The following is a 20983-nucleotide window of genomic DNA, read 5'->3' as shown; positions in this document are numbered from 1 at the left end:
CTATTCTGTTTCCTTCTTCTAGTTGATTTTTCCCATGCCCATATCATACTGTTTTGATTAATGAAACTTAATAGAAGAAATGTTATCAATTAGTGTAAGCCCTCATCTTTTCTTGGGTGTAGTTTGACTATCCTTGATCTTTTGCATTTCCATATGAATTTTAGAATCAGCTTATCTATTTATTGAACAAAGCACACTCAGACTTCTGATAGCTAGAAAATGGTGTCGTGAACAAGCTCCCCCAATCTTTTTAAACTGTATAAATAACTGCACGCATATGAAAATTCTGTGTAAAAAACACACTCTCAACATTATGTAAAGACAGAGAATGCTGAAACTATCAAATAGCTGAGGATAAAAAGAAATATTAACGAAAACCAGCACCACTCCAACCCTGTCCTACTGTGGGGCTTTGGTGATTCAAGGCAGACCTTGTAAAACTATTGGAAAAGCAGAGTAGAGATGAAAATGAAATGGCTTGGGAGTGAATAGGAATGACTACCAGAAAGATGAAATCTACCCTAGATCTGAAAATACTAAGGTAACTTGGCATATCAGGAAAGTATTTTAAAGTTGCATATCTTAAAGGGACAGGTTCCAATTAAGAGCCCCAGGTGAGAGATTTAAAGTGATAGATGCTGTACAGTGAGCAGGCATACAACTTAAAAAGTATTAGATGCAATATAAAGGAAAAGGAATGTGATTTAAAGGGACAGACTCTGTTTAAAAGGTTAAGACTGATTTCAAAGAATAGGAATTAAAAGGATGATCCTTCAACTATATTGCTTCTGGGAGAGAAAAAAGGCAAAAAGGAAGGAAAAAGCTTCCTTTGGCCATTTGATTGTCAGAGGAAAAGAAGAAAAAGGGAAAAGTTAGACTCTTACAAGACAATAGAACCACATAATTGGAGGATTCACATTCCCCCTACCCCACATATTAATTTTGTATCCTGCAACTTTACTGAACTTATGTATCAGTTCTAGTAGTTTTTTGGTGGATCCTTTAGGGTTTTCTATATATTGTATCATGTCATATGCAAATACTGAAAGTTTTCTTCCTTCCCAATTTGGATGCCTTTTATTTCTTTTTGTTGTCTGATTGCTGTGGCCAGGGCTTCCAGTACTCTGTTGAATAGAAGTGGTGAGAGTGGAGTCCTTATCTTGTTCTGATCTAGGGAAAAGCTCTGTTTTTCCCCATTGAGTATGTTAGCTGTGGCTTTTTCATATATGGTCTTTATTGTTTAGCGATGTTTCCTCTAACCCCACTTTCGAAAGTTTTTGTCATGAATGGATACTGAATTCCATCAAATGCTTTTCTGCATCTGTTGAGATGATCATATGATTTTTATCCTTCATTTTAGTAATGTGATGTGTTACATAGATTGATTTGCAAATATTGAACTACCTTTGCATCCCAGGAATAAATTCCACTTGATTGTGGTGAATAATCTTTTCAATGTATTGTTGTATACAGTTTGCTAATATTTTGTTGAGGATTTTTGCATTTATATTCGTCAGAGATATTGGCCTGTAGTTCTCTCTCTTCTTTTAGTGTCTTTATCTGGTTTTGGTATCAGGGTAATGTTGGGCTTATAGAATAAATAAATTGTAAAATAGATAGCCTTCCTTCCTCTTCTGTTTTTTTGGAATAGTTTGAGAATAGGTATTAACTCTTCTTTAAATGTTTGGGAGAATTCACCTGTGAAGCCATCTGGTCTTTTTTTGGGAGTTTTTTGATTACTGATTCAATTTCATTGCTAGTAATTCGTCTGTTCAAATTTTCTATTTCTTCCTGATTCAGTTTTGGAAGGTTATATATTTCTAAGAATTTATCCATTTCTTCTAGGTTGTCCAGTTTGCTGGCATATAATTTTTCATATTATTTTCTTATAATATTTTATGTTTTTTTGTTGTTGGTTGTTTCTCCTTTTTCATTTCTGATTTTATGTATTTGAATCCTCTCTCTTTTTCTCTCTCCCTCTCTCTATGAGTCTGCTAAAGATTTATCAATTTTGTTTATCTTTTCACAGAACCAGCTTCTCATTTCATTTTTCTGTTTTATTGTTTATTAAGTCTCTATTTCATTTATTTCTACTCTAATCTTTATTTTTCCTTCCTTTTACTGGCTTTGGGCTTTTTCTTCTTCTTTTTCTAGCTCCTTTAGGTGTAAGGTTAGGTTGTTTATTTGAGATTTTTCTTGGCTTCTTGAAGTAGGCCTGTATTGCTGTAAACTTCCCACTTAGAACAGCTTTTGCTGCATCCCAAAGTTTAGGACCATTGTGTTTTCATTTTCATTTGTCTCCATGTGTTTTTTGATTTCCTCTTTGATTCCTTGGTTGACCCATTCATTGTTTAGTAGCATGTATTTAGCGTTCATGTATTTGTGTTCTTTCTAGATTTTTTCTTGTGGTTGATTTCTAGTTTCATACCAGTGTGTTCTGAAAAGATGAACAATATTATTTCAGTCTTTTTGAGTTTATTGAGACTTGCTTTTTGGCCTAACATGTGATCTTTTCTGGAAAATATTCTATGTGCACTTGAAGGTGTCTTTTAAATTTTAAGCCATATAAAAATAGCATTTAATATGTCATAATTTAAGGAATTTTGTACTTCTCATGCCTTCTGAGAAATCTGGAGGATGAGTTTCATCCAAACAAATGATGTTTGGGAAACTTCACTAAAAGGTTTGATGGTGAACATTTAAAAACATATGTAAATATATGTATAAGACTGAAAGAAAGATGGGGATGGAAAACTAATGTGAAAATGTTATATATCGTGACAACATTAGAAACGATGAAACTAGAAAGTAGGAGAGGGGAGAAGGAAAGAGGAAAATAGGCAATAGGTATTACAGAATACCAAAAGCACCTGATAAGCCAGATGTTAAAAAGTTAAATGAGGAAACTGGGGGTGTCTGGGTGGCTCAGTCAGTTAAGCGTCTGCCTTCGGCTCAGGTCCTGATCCCAGGGTCCTGGGATTGAGTCCCGCATTGGGCTCCCTGCTCAGGGAAGAGCCTGCTTCTCCCTCTCCCTCTCCCTCTCTCCCTGCTTGTGTGCTCTCTCTCTGTGTCAAATAAATAAATAAAAATCTTAAAAAAAAATAAATGAGGAAACTGGACTCAAGGGAATTAAAAAAGGTAAAAATACAAAGGTGCTACTAAAACAAAAATACAGAACTTTGTGAAAAAATTTTAACAAAATTAGCAAAGAATACACATCTTATGGACAAAGAAACATGCTAAGAATAACAAAATTCTCTAACAAAGAGAGGTACTTTAAAATAAAATTATTCAGAATGGCTAAAAGTGAAAGGATGGTCAAAAGTATCAGTTGGACAAAAGGACCAGACAAATGGAAACAATATGAGAACAGGGATAGTGATCTTGATACCAGATATGGTAGAATTCGAGTCCAGAAGCTTTAAATGTGACAAAGAGGTTAATGCTAAAACCTATCCTTGACAATTAAGATACTACATTTATGAATATTTATGCATCAAATAATATAGCAACTACCTTTCTGAAACAAAACCCACAGGAGAGGTAGGGGCACATAGATAGAAGCATACAAATAATGGACTTCACTACACCGCTTTCATTATTAAGTAGATCAAGTGGACAAATAAGGAGATAGAAGATCTAAACAATATAATCAATGAGGTTGATCTTACGGATGCATATTAAATGCTACACTTTGATAATAGAGAATACACATTTCTATTGAGGGCCTGTGGCACATTGACAAAATTGATTATGTATTAGGTTATAAAGAAAGCTTTAGTAACATCCATGATGTAGGAGTATTACAAGCAACATTCTGATTACATTGCAATAAAACTAGAATTTACTAACATAAGTAAAATGTTCTCTTCCATCTGGAAATTTAAAAAATGATCAAATAGTTCCTTGGTAAAAGGGAAATAGAATTAAAATCATGGAGTTGAACATAACAACAGTGAAGATACTGCATATCATAATCTGTGTGATACATTTAAAGCAATGATCAGAAAAATTCCTTGCACTAACCATTGTCATCAATAAAAGTGAAAAAATAAAAATAAGTGAATTAAATTTCTAGTTTAAAAAATAAAAAACTAGAGGAAGAACAACAATGCAAGGCAAAAGAAAGCCCAAGGAAGAAAAATAATGAAGATAAAAGCAAAAATTGATGAGGGAGAATAGAAAAACAGTAACTCTAATAAATAAACCAGGTTCCTGGTATGTTTTTCTCCCTGGCCATGCAGTAGCTTTTTAAAAACTGGCAGCTTTATTGATATCATAAAATTTACCTTTTTAAAGTGTACAGTTCAGCAACTTTTAGCATATTCACAAAGTTGTACAGTCATCACCACAATTTAATTCTACAACATTTTTATTACCCAAAAAGAAGGCTTTTTGTACCCATTAGCCGTTCCCCCACTCCTTTTTCTTCAAGCCCCGGGGAACCTCTAATCTGCTTTCTGTCTCGGTGGATTTGCCTATGGATATTTCATCTGAACGGAATCATACAATACGTGACATTAGATATTTGGTTTCTTTCATTTAGCATAATGTTCTTATAGTTTGCTCATGTTGTAGCATGTATCAGTACTTCATTTTATGGCTGAATAGTGTTCCATTTATGGGACTAACCACATTTTGTTTATATCCATTCATCACTTGATGAACAATACTGGTGTTTTTGAAAAGTTAACAAAACAGGCAAATCATTACCTAACTTATTCAAGGGAAAAAAGAAAGGACAAATATGTAAAATAAGAATAAGGGGAAGTAACAATTGAAACTAAATAAATAAAAAATATCATGAGGCCACTTTGCAAATACTTTTGAAAACCTTTAGGAAATAAGTAATTTTCTAGGGAAATACAAATTACTAAAGTTAGCCCTATTAGAGCAGACCATAAAAACAACAGAGAAAATTATCAAGGAGTGACCCCCAAAAGCACTCAGGCTCAGGTGGTTTTGCAGGGGAATTCTACCAGACCTTCACATAACATATAATCCTAAATATTTTGTAAATGATTCCAGGAAAAAAGACGGAAAACTTCCTAATTCCTTTTATGAAGGAAGTATAACACTGAAACTTAAACCATATAAACAGCACAAAGAAGAAAAACTATAGACAAATGCAACTCATTAATATTGACATAAAAGTTCTAAACAATAGCAAACAAAATTCAGTACCATATTAAGAAAGAAATACACATGTTTGGTTAACTATTAAGAAACCTATTAGTATCATAGACCATATTAAAAAATCTAAGGAAAAAAATCATATTATCTCCATTGATGCTGATTTTGAAAGCCTTTGAGAAAATTCAGCATCCACTCATGATAAAAACACTCTAGAAGGGGCGCCTGGGTGGCTCAGTCGTTAAGCGTCTGCCTTCAGCTCAGCTCATGATTCCAGGGTCCTGGGATCGAGCCCCACATCGGGCTCCCTGCTCAGCAGGAAGCCTGCTTCTCCCTCTCCCACTCCCCCTGCTTGTGTTCCTGTTCCATCTCTCACTGTGTCTGTCAAATAAATAAATAAAATAAAATAAAATAAAACACTCAAGAAAATAGGAATGAAGGGATACTTCTTTAACTTGATAAAATATATAACTTAGTCTTAAAGCCCCTATCTTACTTAATGGGGAACACACAAAATAATTAACAAGGCAAGGATGGCCACTACTCTTAACTATTCAACATTGTACCAGAGATTTTAGCCAGTGTATTATACAAGATAAATCAGGGTAAAGAAGTTATAAAACTGTCTCAATCTGCAGATGATATACCTGGAAACCCCAGAGAATCAATGATAAAAACTAAATCCAATAATAAAATAATTTAGAGAAGTAGCAGGATATAAAATTAACATATGAAAATCAATTCCTTCATACACACCAATTATAAATAGGAAAAAAATGATAGCACGTGTTTACCATAGAAACAAAGAAGATTAAATATGTAGGAATAAATTTAACAAATGTGCAAAAGCTATATGAAGAAAAATTTAAAACACTCACTAAAGACACAGAAGTAAAATTGGAAAGACGTCCTTGTTCTTAGATGGAACAACTCAACATTATAAGGATGTCAGTTCTCCCTAAGTTAGTTTATAAATTCAGTAAAATCACAGTAAAAATATCAACAAGTTACTTTATAGAATTAGGCAAGTGGATACTAAAATTTACATTAAAAATGTGAGAATATCCAGGAAAACCCTTAAAAAAGAAAAAACTATATAGGAGTAGAGGGAATAGTCCTATCAAACATGAAGTTATAAAGCCTCTATAATTATGACACTGTGGTACTGTTGCATGAATAGAAAAGCAGACTAGTAAATTGAACAGAAAGTCCTGAATTAGACTCACATGCAAATGGAAATTAAGTATGTGGCAAAGGTTCCAGTAAGGAGAGAAACCCACACAGTAATTTGAACAGAGAAAATTTAGTATAAAAATTATGAAGTGTAACAGGACACTGGAGTAACGAAGGCTTATCTAGTAAGAAGTAAAGAGAATTCCAGAGCATCTAGGAATAGCAGATATAAAGAGCAGCTAGTAACCCCACTTGGGAGGAAGAACGTCCCCTGTCCTTAGGGTTGAGATTCAGACCACATTGAAGAGGACAGTGAATGGGAGTGGAGTTGCTGTGGTCCTGCGCTGGCAGAAATCACTTCTTTGGAACTTGTGGAAATTTACCTTTAAGATGTAAGGAAAAGCTAGCTGTTCACAGGGGATAAATCTTCCTGGAGTCTCTCCCCTGTGCGACCACCTGAGGGATGGTGCTGGTGGTACTGCTGGCCACTCTGCACTGTAGGAGCCTGTCCTACGGGCACATTTGAATCATGAAGCAGAACCCTTTTACCTCGCAGGCCCCGGTGCCCTCTACTGACAAAGCTTAACATGGTGCCCACTGGCAAAGAAAACCTACGTAAAGGGCTCAGATTCATTTTCACAGTTCAGGCAACACAAGTGAATTTGGGGCTGAAAAACAGATTACTGGCATAGGCAGCATGTCAGAGCAGTACCATGAAGACTCACCTTTGAAAGCACGTTACTTGGACAACTTGGTAGCCATTTGGAGAATGATAAAATTATATCCATGTCTTTATACCATACACAGAATAAACTCCAAATGGATTACAGTCTACTTGAAACCATATATGTAGTAAAAGAAAAATGTGGGAAGGGCAATTCACACACAAAAAGACAAAAATTGTTCTCAAACATGAAAAATTGTTCACACTTAGAGAGACATGCAAATTAAAGTGACACTGGGATATACTAGAACACCCATAGGGTGGCAAAAGTTTTAAAATATATGTCACATTCTGTTGGCAAGGTTGTGATGAAACAGACACTTTCCTAAGTTGCTGTTGTGAATGCAAATTGATACAACTATTGCAGTGGGCAGTCTGGCCCTGCCCCCTCCCTCTTCCTGTGTTGAAGGCCTGGAGTGCCTTCTAGTGCTTTCTCCTAGTTCTCCAGGGAGCCTCAAGCCTCTGGTCGCTAAACAATGTGAGCATCTCAGGGGACTTCTCTCAATTCTTTTGCCCCACTTCCTGCTTTTAGTAGTTGAAAGTCTGGAGTTAATTCATTATTTAATATAATTATTAATGTTGCTTATTTTAGTCTCCCACTTTATTATTTGTTTTCTCTTTATCCCAGTTGTTCATTGTGCTTTTTCTACCTTCTTTTTGGTGCAGCATGTATTTTTTAGTATATTGCTTTGTCTCCTGAATTGACTTTCATTATATCTCTTAGTATCATTTCAAAAATGTTTGCTCTTCTAGAGAGATTACAGTATGAATCTTTACATTATCACAGTCTACCTTCAAATAATAATACTTAATGAACAATGTAAGAATTTTACAGTAGTGTAATTTTATTTATCCCTGCCTGCCCATTGTCCTTCTGATTTTTCATAGTATTTTTATTATTTCACTTTAAACAATCTATAGTCTTAAAGAAATTTGCATGTATATGCAAAGGTAGCTTTCCTTTTTTTTTTTTTTTTTTGAGATTTTTATTTATTTGAGATAGAGCGACGGTGAGAGAGAGAGAGAGAGAGAGCACAAGCAGGGGGAGCAGCAGGCAAAGGGAGAAGCAGGCTCCCCACTGAGCAGGGAGCCCGATGATGCAGGGCTCGATCCCAGGACTCTGGGATCATGACCTGAGCTGAAGGCAGATGCTTAACCAACTGAGCCACCCAGGCGCCCCGCAAAGGTAGTTTAAAAGATATTCTGTATTCACCTATGTATTAATCATTTCAGATGCTTTTAATTCTTTCCTTTGGTTTCATCTTGTATTATTTTGCTTATGACTAATAACTTCTGTTAGCATTTCTTGTATTGTGTGTCTGCTAGTGGTGAATTCTCTCAACTTTTATCTAGGAATCTCTATTTCCTTTTCCTTTTGAAAGATATTTTTTCTGGGTATAGATTTATAGGTTGACTCCTTCCTCTTTTTTTTTTTTTTTTAAGATGTGGCTTTACTTTCTTTTTAAAAAAATTTTTTTTTTCGCTGGCAGAGGGGGAGAGAGAGAGAGAGGATCTGCTGGAGCCTGATGCAGGACTCAATCTCACAACCCTGAGATCATGACCTGAGCCGAAATCAAGAGTCAGACACTTGCAGGACTCAATCTCACAACCCTGAGATCATGACCTGAGCCGAAATCAAGAGTCAGACACTTAATCGACTAAGCCACCCAGGTGCCCTAAGATGTGGCTTTATTTTCTTCTGGAATGAATTGTTTCTGAAGAAAAGTTAGTGGAAATTCTTATGTTTTTCCTCAGTGTGTAATGTGTCTTTATTCTCTCACTGCTATTAAAAATGTTTTTTACTATTTTTTTACTGTCAGTTTGAATGTGATGTACCTTGCTGTGGTTTTCTTGTAATTAGTTACTGTGGGGTTTGTTGAACTATTGCATCTTTGGTTTGGTCAATTTTAGAAATTATGTAGACCTTATCTTTTTATATGTTTTCATGCCCTTCTAGATCTGGAGTAGTAGGAGTGAGGAGGGATGAGTTAATCAGCTTGGTGGTTGTTGTGACCTTTTTTTTTTTTTTTCAGTTTTAGTTTGCAGCAGTTCACCAGTGGTTCAGATGCTGTGAGGATAGGGTCACACAACTTTCTCTTTAATAGGACCTGGAATCCAAACACTGGCAAATTCCAGGGATCTACTCTTGCTTCATAGCTAAGCTGCCAGCTTTAAAACTGTGCGAGTTCTATTTCTCTCTGTTTTGCTATCTACCTTGTCAGACTCATGATTCATATCCTGCTTTTAATGCCTCTTTCAGCCCTGTTGCGTCTTTCCTCTGTTAAAGCCTGGAGTGCCTTGGAATGGTTACTTTCATCCCCTGCCTTACTCCTAGAGTTGAAAACTTAGAGTACCTGGAGATTCAAAAGTGGGGAATGTGGGGGGAGATGAGAAGTTCTTTCTTCTCTCCTGCCCTGCCCATAGTCATTTGGTTGAAAGCCTACATGTGTTCAGAGGGTACCTCTCAGATTCCCTGCCCTGGAATCACTTTTCTGTAGCTAAAAGTCCAGAGTAAATCTGATGGACTTCTGTCTCTCCCTCTCTCTCTCTCTCTCTCTCTCTCTCTCTCTGCTCCGCCCCCCCTCCCCCTCCAGCTTTTGGCCGACAATATCTGAGCACTTGGTGAAGACCAGTGTGAGATGGCATGTAGTTGCAAACTTGCTTGTGGCTGGAAATCCTTGGGATTCCAATCTGTGAGGCCAGACTATATGTGGCTGTAAAGTCTGTTAAAAGTCTGGCTGATTTCTTCTTACTCAAAATATGTTAAATTCTTCTTACTTCACCTGGGATGGAATCACTGTGGATCTCTTCTCTCCTGTGAAGGACTAGTCATTTTCTAGAGTTTAATTCATAGAAGTTTCTTTGTGGCCTTAGTTCTCTAATGGGTTTAAAAACCAATAAATTTGTAGTTTTTCCAGTTTGTTTTGAACGGTTGAGGGTAATGGTTTCTAGCTGCTTTGTGGAACTGTTTCTCTTCTTGATATTTCTAATTTTATAGAACTTTCTCTCTTCATAGTGAGAAAAACATGGAATTAATAACCAATGAGTCATTCTTCTCTTGATTTTTAAATTGTCCTTATAATTTCCTTCAATATTGCAAGTTTTTTTTTTTTTTAATTTTTAAAAAGATTTATTTAGGGGCACCTGGGTGGCTCAGTCGGTTAAGCGTCTGCCTTCAGCTCAGGTCCTGATCCCAGTGTCCTGGGATCAAGCCCTGCAGGCTCCCTGCTCAGCGGGGAGCCTGCTTCTCCCTTTCCCTCTATCTGCTGCTCCCCCACTTGTGCTCTCTCTCTTTCTGTCAAATAAATAAATAAAATCTTTAATTAAAATAAAATAAATTAAAAAAGATTTATTTAGAGAGAGCATGCACGTGGGAGGGAGGGGCAGAGGGAGAGGGAGAGAAAGTCCGAAGCCAACTCTGTGCTGAGTGAGGAGCCAGATGCGGGGCTAGATCTCATGACCCTGAAATCATGACCTGAGCCGAAACCAAGATTCTGGTGCTTAACCGACTTCGCCACCCAGGTGCCCCAATATTACAAGTTTTGTATACTTGAGGTGGTATGGTGACTGTATCTACTCTTAATTTGAAATAACAAAAGGTAACTCATTGCCCTAGAATATCACTAAGCAAAGAAAGGTTCTTTTGAATGTACGTTGATAATTGTGACATGGAGATGCTAAGTTGGAGACTACGTGGTCCAACCCCTTTATTTTACCCATGGGAAAATATGGCTGTGTTCTAGCTGGCCATAATGAGGTTGAGGGTAATTCCTGGTTATTTGAAGCTATTGCACTTCCATTTGTCTTTAGTGCAATGTTTTTATTCTTTAGATTTCCACTTTGTAATTTTTAGTCTGCTCTGGCTATCTTATTTTTTCAGATGTTAATTTGAATTTTAAAATGTTTAGAAAGATTATTTCTCTGGGGTGCTAATTATTTGTATTTGTCTCTCCTGTAACATAAATGGGATTATATATATAAATGGATTTAATACGTGTTACATTGACATTAACTAAAACTGTTGATAATACTGTGTATGTAGTGGCTTATTGAATTAAAACATAGATTAGTAGTCATGAATAATGTTTTTCTTTGAGTTATTTTATGCAGCATAAAGGTTGGACTTTGATATTAATTTTTGAGATATGGGATTCCAACACAAATAATTTTAGTTTATTTTAATTATAAAAATGAAAAGCTAACCATTTCAGATATGTAACAAATAGTCAGCAATGAATGGCTACTTGTTTAATCAGAGAAAGATAAAAATGTAAAGTGCAGTCTTCCAGGAATAGGTGCCAGCACAAGTTTTGTTTGTTTGATATTTTTATAAATGACTGGAGAGTGGAAGAGAGCAGAAACATTTTTAGGTTGCCAGAAGGTACTAAGCTTTTCTAACTGGTAAAATGCTAAATGCATGGGATTAAAGTAGAAGAGGATCTCTCAGTGAGTACATATTTGCCATTAAAAACTACATTTTATTAAATACAAAATAAACTATTTTATTTTAACAAAGTACAGGCCCAGTAAGCCTTTTTTCTGCCTTTTTCTTTTCCTTAGGAAATGTTGACCCAGTTATAAGCAGCCTTAGATAACTAGAGTCTCTTGAAAAACATTGAAGAACTCTGTAATTTTTTTTCTTGTGTCTGCCATAAATGCCAAAATTTCCTTCCGGTTTCCTTCTGCTTTCACTTACCTCTCTGTTTTATTTCCTTCTGTTTCAAATCCTTTATGGTATGAAGTAGGGTATAGTTACTGAATCATAAATCAAGACTTAGATTGTTCCTAAGGCAGGTTAATAGAATAGTGGTTAGTACTTCCTCTGGCCACTTTTTACTAAGTTTGCCATTTTTCTTAAATATCATTCCACTGTCTACTAGCTGTGTAACTTCAGGTAGGTTAATCTGAATTTTCTTATTTATGAAATGGAGATAAAATAATATGGGGAGTTATTATGACAAATGACATATTATATATCAAATAATTAGCATGATATCTGGCATTTAAAGGCACAGTATTTGCCATCATAATTGTTATCAACATTATCATCATCATCATCTTTATCTTCACCTCAGCTTTCCTTCTGCCTGTTCTGGCAATTACCATCATATTCTATACACACTTTCTTATTACTTTGCACTTAAACTTGTGTGATAGAATTTATTTGCACTTTTTAGGGGCACCTGGGTGGCTCAGTCCGTTAAGCATCTGCCTTTGGCTCAGGTCATGATCTCAGGGTCCTGGGATCGAGTCCCACATCGGGCTCCTTGCTCAGCGGGGAGCCTGCTTCTCCCTCTCCTTGCCGCTCATGCTCTCACATGCTCTCTCTTGCTATCTCTGTCATTATCTCTGTCTCTCTTAAATAAATAAATAAAATCTTTAAAACAAATTTTTTGTACACTTCAGACTAATCTACCTAAGGCAGAACTTTTTTTTTTTTTTGACAGAGAGAGCATAAGCAGGGGAAGTGGCAGGCAGAGGGAGAGGGAGAGCAAGAGCGAGAAGCTGGCTCCCTACTGAGCAAGCAGCCTGACTTGGGGGCTTGATCCCAGGACCCTAGGATCATGACCTGAGCTGAAGTCAGATGCTTTAACCGGTTGAGCCACCCAGGCGCCCCAAGGCAGAACTTTTAATCAGGATACTGCCCAGTTCAAGAATATCTCTCCATTGCTCATATGGTCAAGCCTGGCTTTTATTTAACTTATTATTACTCAACTAATTCAAAATTTATAGTAGGTTTTTATTAAATAAATTAAATAAATATTGAATAAATTGAATCAGTGGCTGTATTATAGCAATTATAAAATTAGATTACAGTGAAATTTCAATAAATGAATGGCTGATGATACAGTTCTGTTTTTATTTATGTAAAGAATTATTTCTTATAAAAGATACTAATTGATTTTTTAAAAATTGCTTAAAATTTCTATCAAAGTACTATATGGTTATAGCTAAAAAAAAAAAAAAGCAAAGAAGATACTGAAGAACTTAAAATGAAAACAGTAGTTCCTGGGATGCCTAGGTGGCTCATTTGGTTTAAATGTCTGACTTTGGCTCAGGTCATGATCTCGGGGTCCTGGAATCGAGCCCCATGTCAGGCTCCTCACTTAGCAGGGAGTCTGCTTGTCTCTCTTCCTCTGCCCCTCCCCCCACTTGTGCCCTCTCTCTCTCTCTCTCATATGAATAAATAAAATCTTAGAAAAAAACAAAACAAAACAAAACAGTAGTCCCTGCTCATCCATCTCTCTCCCCCTCCCCATCCTACTTTAACTCTTAAATGTTTCTAATGGTTATTTTCCTCTTTCAAAATAATATGCCTTTATCAAGCTGCCTTGACTTTTTAAGTTTTAATTTTATTATCTGTTGATTTATGGGATAAATGAATATTTAGCATGTCCAACTACTTATCTGCCCTCCCTAATAGATATATTATTATTTTTAGAAGCCCATTACTTGCCCCACTTCTTACTTTATTTTCTCAATGTCAAGATAGATGATATGTACATTTTGTCCTGTAACTATAATGAAGTCCTCCATATCTCTTATACTGGCTGACACTGTAGCCACATTTAAATTTACAGTGTTTCTATTATGATGACTGTAAATTTTCTGTATAGAAAATCATGTAAATAGCTCTGATTTTATTTTCTTTCTTATACAGCTTCTAGTATTTTCTGGAATTTCTAATTGCCCTTTTTTTTTTTTTTTTAACATTGCTTGCTTTTATTTATTTTTCAGTTCTTTTAAGGTAGTGGTTCTCAATTAATGGCATTTTCCCAATACCCTTCCCTGTCCCCAGGATATTTGGTAATGTCTGGAGACATTTTTGTTTGTCACAACTTGGGGAGAGCCACTGGCATCTAGTGTGTAGAGCCTAGGAGCGCTGTTGAACATCCTGCACTGCGCAAAGCAGTCCCCTAAAGTAACGAATCACCCAACCTAAAATGTTAGTGTGTAAGATTGAGAAAAAAAAATATCACATGTGTGGAATGCTTTCTTCCCTTTGTTTTTTTCCCCACTGGGCAGCTCCCTTCTTTTTCTAATCTGAAGTGATTTTTTTTTTTTTTTTTTAGTTCTGCTGTGCATCTCTCTTCTGAGATTTCATTTTTTTTTTTTTTTTTAAGGATTTTATTTATTTGACAGAGAGAGACACAGCGAGAGGGGGGAACACAAGCAGGGGGAGTGGGAGAGGGAGAAGCAGGCTTCCCGCGGAGCAGAGACCCCGATGCGGGGCTCGATCCCAGGACCCTGGGACCATGACCTGAGCCGAAGGCAGACGTTTAACGACTGAGCCACCCAGGCGCCCCTCTTCTGAGATTTCAATTTATCATTTTCTTGTGTTGGATTCATTTCTTCATTCCATTTTCTTTTTTGGTTTATTCCATTTCCATGTTAGTTCACATTCTTGTGTAGATTAATTTCCTGTGAATGGAGGGATAAAAGTAAATTTTCTTAGACGTTCCATGTCTGAAACTATATTTATTTTGCCCTCACACCTGAGTGATATTTTGGATAGTTGTAGAATTATAAGTGGAAAGCTTTTTTTTTTTCATAATTTTGAGGGTATTAAGTCAAAAAAGTCTGATGCTAGCTTCATTCTTATTCTTCCTTTTTCCTTCTTCTTATTTGTATATTTTTAGAGTCCTCTTTTTATATCTCTGGTATCCTGAAAATTCACAATTAAGTATCTGGGTATTTTTCCCTCCATTTATTGTATTGGGAACTTTTCTTTTTTACTGAGTTCTTTCAGTGTCATTATTTATATCTTTAGCTTTGGGAAATTCTCTTGTATTTTTTCCTTGCTACTTTCCTCTATTCTCTTTTTAGAACCTTTATTAACTGGATGTAGGATCCTCTAGATTATTTCTTTAGGTTCTCTTACTTTTTGGCAGTAAATAAAGCACAGAGGTTTATAAAATAAGTACTAGTGTTGGATATAACCAGAATCGGCTATTATCAATTGGTAAATTGTCTTTTTTTCTAATAAAAAACAAATTTCAGATAGAAGTTCCCTTTGATCCACATCTTCAGTCCTCTCTCCTTCTTTCCTTTTTCAGAGGCAACCCTACTATGATTTTTGCATGTATTCTCTAAGATCTTAAAGAATACATTTACCTGTATGTGTACATAAATAATATGTAGGATTGCTTAGTGAATAATTTAATAGTTTATATAGTTAATATTTCACAGCTTACTCTTTCTATCCTCTCTCTGTGCTGGTATATGTAGATCTATTTGTAAGCTCCCTGGAGGCAAGGACTTTGTCTTGCTCATTGTGGAATCACCAGCACCTAGATCAGTATCTGACATATAGCTAGCACTCAATATGTGTTTCATAAGTGAATCAGTATAGTTTATTTTTAACTGCTATGTAGTACTGTGTGAATATACTGCATATCACATTTTATATATTCATTCCCATACAGATTGACAATTTAGATCATTTCTAATTTCCATACTTATTATAAACAGTGTTGTGAAGCATCCTTATATGCATCTCTTTGTATTTGTGTTTCAGGTTTTTATCAAAATTGCTTACCTAGAGTTGGAATTGCTGGGGTTGTAGGAAATAAATTTAAAATTTTTAACTTTTAAAATTATGATTTTAAAACAAGTTCTCTTGATAAATTTTTCCATTTTGTGTTCCTTCCTTTGAGTGCTCTGCATCCTGGACCTATAGTTTTATCCTATTCTTTCTTTGAAACTATCAACTTTTCAAAATGATAATCTACAGCCCCAGGAAACATTCATGCCTGACACTTGAAAGAGTTAACCTTTGATTTTAAGTTATATTAGCTAGTTATTCCTTCTTTTAAAAAAGTAATTTATTGGGGGCGCCTGGGTGTCTCAGTTGGTTAAACGACTGCCTTCAGCTCAGGTCATGATCCCCAGAGTCCTGGGATCAAGCCCCGCATCAGGCTCCCTGCTCGGCCAGAAGCCTGCTTCTCCCTCTCCCACTCCCCTGCTTGTGTTCCCTCTCACGCTGTCTCTCTCTCTCTCTCTGTGTCAATTAAATAAATAAATAAAATCTTTAAAAAATAATAATTTATTGAGATAAGGTTTACATAACATAAAATTAACCATTTCAAAGTGAACAATTCAGTAGTTCTTTTACTTTTTTCTCTCATCTTGTTGTATTTTTTTGTTTTACTTCCTGAGAGATTTCCTTGACTTTTTCCAAACTTAGTATTGGGTTTTTAATTTGGGTAAATATTTTTAATTTCTGGGGACCCCCTTTTTCTTTAATATCTTTTCATAATACCCTGTTCTTCTTTTATGGACTCTTCTTTAATGGATGCTTTAATATTTTTCATGGCGCTCTGTTTTTCTTTGATCTTTTGACTCTGAGGGAAGTAATCAGAGGTCCTTTCCCCTTCGGAATTATTTCTGTTTCCTCTAGTGCCATTTTTTTTTTTTTCTGTTTGTTGTTCTTGGTCTCTGTTTCATGTTATAGGCTTTTCCCAGTTTTCCCTGTATTTGGTTATTAGTTCACAGATTAAAATGAGCCAGGAGAAAAACTCTGTATACCTGGGAGGGACTCTTAGACTAAAAGGCTTTGCTCTGGAGTGACCAAGTGGATTACTTAATAACTCACTTTAGGAGCTGTAAATGCTACAGTGGGGTGAGCTTGTTTGTTTTGTGGTACCCAGTGTCCTTACTTGCCATCTTGGTTCTTCCCAAAGAAACCATTTGGCTTCTTAAAGAAAAACCCTGCATGTATGTGTTCCTTTTCTCTTCTCTTCTTTTCTCTCTTTCTTTCTTTTCTTGTTTTTGTGTTTATTTTATGTTGCAAACACCTGGTTGCCAGACTTTGAGTGTATGCCATTGAGTATGGGGGGGGGGCGGCAGGTAAGAGAATGTCAGCCATTTTTCTCCTGTACCATTAACCCCTTCCTCTTATTCCTCTGTTTATCTCCAGCTCAGACATCTCTTTTGAATGTCTGCTGCCTGCAGGGCATGTCCACTTGGCCGTCTTGCAGACACGTCAAATCAGACCTACCCCAAACTGAACTCATCATCTTTCCCCAAAAACTGCTTCTATTAACTCTCACCATCCATCCTCACTCTCCCTCATTTCCCCTGAGGCACCAGAATTTGATCTCTCAATGCCTCTTGCCTCTTGCTGCTTATCTATACCCTCGTCACTGCCCTATTCTAGACCATCTTCATCTCTGATTTGGATTGATGTAGTAGCTTCCTAATCAATGTCTCCACCTCCAATATTGCTTCCCTCCCAATCTGGATTTCTGTTGTACACAGCCAACACATTCCTAGTTTATCCACATGATAGTTAAAGAAAAGGAAGAGGTCTGAGGAAAGAACTTTTTTTGCAAAAGCAAAGCTTCTCACAATGTTATCCTCACTATTAAAATTCAAGTTTGATGGTGGCATGATGAGGTGCTTTCAGGGAAATGGTTGAAGAAACAAAGGAAAAGGATCAGCAAGCCTGGAAAGGTGGACCTATAGTTGTTGGAAGCTGGAAAAGGCCTATTATGACTTTAGAAGTCTTTAATGACTCAGACCCAGATGGAACATTAAAGATTATCTCTTCCAGTTCTCTTATTTTATATATGACTAACCTGAGGCACAGCACAGGTCACACTGTGAGTTAGTGCTGAAGCCAGATTGTGGACTTTGAGCATTTTTTTACTCTGGGTTTAAGTGTAGTTACTCAGGGCATAGACTGGGACCAGACTCCTGGGGTTAGCATGCTAGCTCTGTCTTTGTAAACTGTGTGTCCGTGAGCGAGTTTAATTAAGCTCTTCATGTTTGAGGTTCCTCATCTATAAAGTGTGTAATACCAGTACATACCTCATAGAGTTGTTGTGAGGATTAAATAAGTTAATATAAACAAACCCCTTAGAACAATGTCTAGCACATAGTAAACAGTGTTTGCTGCTGTTGTCATATATTAATGAAAGGCATCCTGAATTTAATTATGCATGAGGCCTAATTTATATACCATGTTACTTAATATTTTCATTTTACAATGTAAGGAAATAGCCATGGTGCTCAACAGTATATTCTTCATGTGTACAAGGATTACAGTTTACCTCATATTGGTGAAAGATATGGCCTGATTCCTTGTGAATACTACTGTAGAGTACTGAAGAGCTGCCCTGAGATGTGGATATCTGGTAGTTGGCAGAATTCTTCTGTGACTCATTCCTATTAAGCAGCCAGTCAGCAGATGGGCTTCAAATTTGTGATTTAGCAAAATTACACATTATTATGTTGAGACTTTTAGGGTTACTTACAAATAGTGTTAAATCCTCATACTAATATGTTAATATAAAATATGTTCTGAGGATGTTAAATGACAGTTAGGTTCCCTTGTCTAATTAACTCTGTATTAAAAAAAAAAAAAATAGAAATGGGGCACCTGGGTGGCTCAGTCAGTTAAGCATCTGCTTTCAGCTCAGGTCATGATCCTGGGATTCTGGGATCGAACCCTGGGTCGGGATCCCTGCTCAGTGGGGAGCCTGCTTCTCCCTCTCTCTCTGCCTGCCGCTCCCCCTTCTTGTGCTCTCTCCCTCGCTCTCTCTCTCTCTGTCAAATAAATAAATAAAATAAAAAATAGAAAAGAGGGGCGCCTGGGTGGCTCAATCGGTTAAGTGTCTGCCTTCGGCTTAGGTCATGATCCCAGGGTGCTGGGATCGAGCCCCACATCAGGCTCCCTGCTCGGCAGGAAGCCTGCTTCTCCCTCTCCCACTCTCCCTGCTTGTGTTCCCCCTCTCGCTGTCTCTCTCTCTGTCAAATAAATAAATAAATAAAATCTTAAAAAAAAAAATAGAAAACAGGTTGTTGATTACAGGACTCTTCAGAGCATTTAATATGTTATGTTAGCTTGTCTTGTGACTTGCTTAAAGGGTAATATGGTAAATAGCCAGACTGATCCTGAGATTGGTTGTTTTGGCAAATGGTGACCTACTGGATTTTGTAGAATAATTAACATGCCTAAATGAAATCTTTTATTAAGGCAGATGATGTAAGAAATTTCATATTTGTAAAATAAGAAAAGTGCTAATTGAGAAAGGTATAAAATTAAAAAACAATACCCTTTTCACTTATCAAAACTTCATGATGCTATCTACCAGTTTAACATTGCAGTTGTGGAATGTATTACTGATGCTACAGTTTGGCTATAGAAAATACTTTGACTACACAATTTGCCTATTTCACAACCCTGAGCTTTTTGCACTCATGCAACGTTTATCATTCAAGAAATGAGTGACGGTTGTGTTGTTTCTAATCTCAGCCCATGATACCTCTTCCTCCTCAGAACCTGCCCTGATCTTTCCATGCAGACTTAACTGCCCATGCATCTTATTCATACAGGGTACATTAGAATATTTTTGTTTCTTTTCATATAGCTTTTCGCTTTCATGTCTGCCAGTTCACTGGACCATAGACTTCTTGAAGATGGGTCTGAACTTTTAACTTTGTATTACTTGTAGTGCCAAATAAGTCCCAAATAAAAATTTTGCTGAGGGAAGGAAAAAATAATTCATGAGACTGAATTAGCTTTAAGGAAACTTAAAAAAAAAAAAAATCTCTGTTAATGTTTTTGGTCCTATAAAAGGCCAAATTCTTGTAACCTAATTGATATATGAGTGCTGTTACACACACTAGAAACTGTATTTGTGTCTATATCCATTGGCAGTGAAGTTTCAGATTTTTTGACAGATAAAATAACAAGGTCTGAGTCTTTATTTAACATTACCTGCAGGATGAATGTACTGCCAAAATATGGGTTTCATATTTACTAAATTATGGAAGTTAAAAAAATAGATTCACAAAATACTGTTTTGTCAACATACAGTTTTTGTATAGGCATGTTTTTAAAATAATACTCCCCCAAATAACCTGACCTCTTGCCAGTCTGACTTTTATTCATTTTAGGTTTATTATTAACATATGTTTCATAGAAATGCCTATATTTATTTGTGACTATTATTTGATTAAATATCATCTTTGTTGACATGTACATCTTTAATGTGGGAAAATGTTTTTATTGGAAAATGGTGATGGCTTTATGCTTAGAAATGTTCAGAGTTTAGTAATCTCTAACAGTTGAGTTTTATATGCCAGATATTATTTTAAAAATGTGTTACTGCACTTTTAAAATTGAAAGTCATATCAAGGCTTCTTTCAAGATGAGATTAATGAAGATACAACTATTACACGAGGCAGTGCTGTTTCTGGACAGTCCACACACATGAGAATGAATAAGTTGATATATAAATATAAAATCATGAGTTTATCCTGAAACTACTATTTCTAGTCCAACACCAGATGTTTATTTCTAGCCTTCTACCATCTATATTTGTATCTCCTTTCTCCAACAGTGAGAACCCTGATCCCTAACATCATCAGTATATTTACTCATTTGCTCAAAGTACTTTCAGAGTTGCTACGTCTATACCACTGTGGAAAAAGAAACCTACTAGAGTTCAAGATTTGTTTAGAGTTTTTAATGTTTAATTTAAATGTTTAATTTAATGTTTACTGGATTAGTTTTTATTTTAGTGTGGTTACATTATTAATTTAACATAGATCATTGACTTCTTTCTAATTGTATTTAATTTTAGCCTCATATCTTGTTGATTAAGTTTTATATTTTGAATGTGTTCATCATCATTTTTAAAAAAAAAAAAAAGCTGTAAGGCAGCTCTGGACTAAGGATTCAAAGGCTTTTGTTTTGTCCATTGTTGCCACTTTCTATGTATCATTAGTAAATTAGCAAACGTCTCTGAAATTCTGATTCCTCTCTTCAATTTCTCTCCTTTTTTATGTTTACTAAGGTATTTTTTACATACAATTAAATTCACCAATTTTAAAAGTACAGTTTGATGGATTTGGTAACATATTTAGTTGTGTAAATGGATTTCTTACCTTCTAGCTCCTTTGTATTTGATGTCCTTCCTCACCCCAACCCCAGGCAAACTCTGA

General features: G+C 35.9%; 1 protein-coding gene across 3 annotated transcripts in view; it reads left to right on the top strand.

Moving 5' to 3' along the window:
* The window catches only part of TDRD3 (tudor domain containing 3), a 156061-nt gene that overhangs the window by 17966 nt on the left and 117112 nt on the right, over window positions 1-20983 (top strand). The window contains exon 1 of one of the 3 annotated variants that reach the window (XM_032402895.1): window positions 8737-8755. The exons of the other annotated variants lie outside the window; for them this stretch is intronic. The gene's annotated coding sequence lies outside the window, so the exon portion shown is untranslated. Of the gene's footprint in view, window positions 1-8736; window positions 8756-20983 lie in introns of those variants that run through there. 3 annotated transcript variants of the gene reach the window in all.

The sequence above is a fragment of the Phoca vitulina genome, unplaced genomic scaffold (assembly GCF_004348235.1).
Source record: "Phoca vitulina isolate PV1807 unplaced genomic scaffold, GSC_HSeal_1.0 scaffold5, whole genome shotgun sequence".
Classification (NCBI taxonomy): Eukaryota; Metazoa; Chordata; class Mammalia; order Carnivora; family Phocidae; genus Phoca; species Phoca vitulina.
Note: the sequence above shows the minus strand (reverse complement) of the source record. Positions and strands in the feature narration are given on the sequence as shown.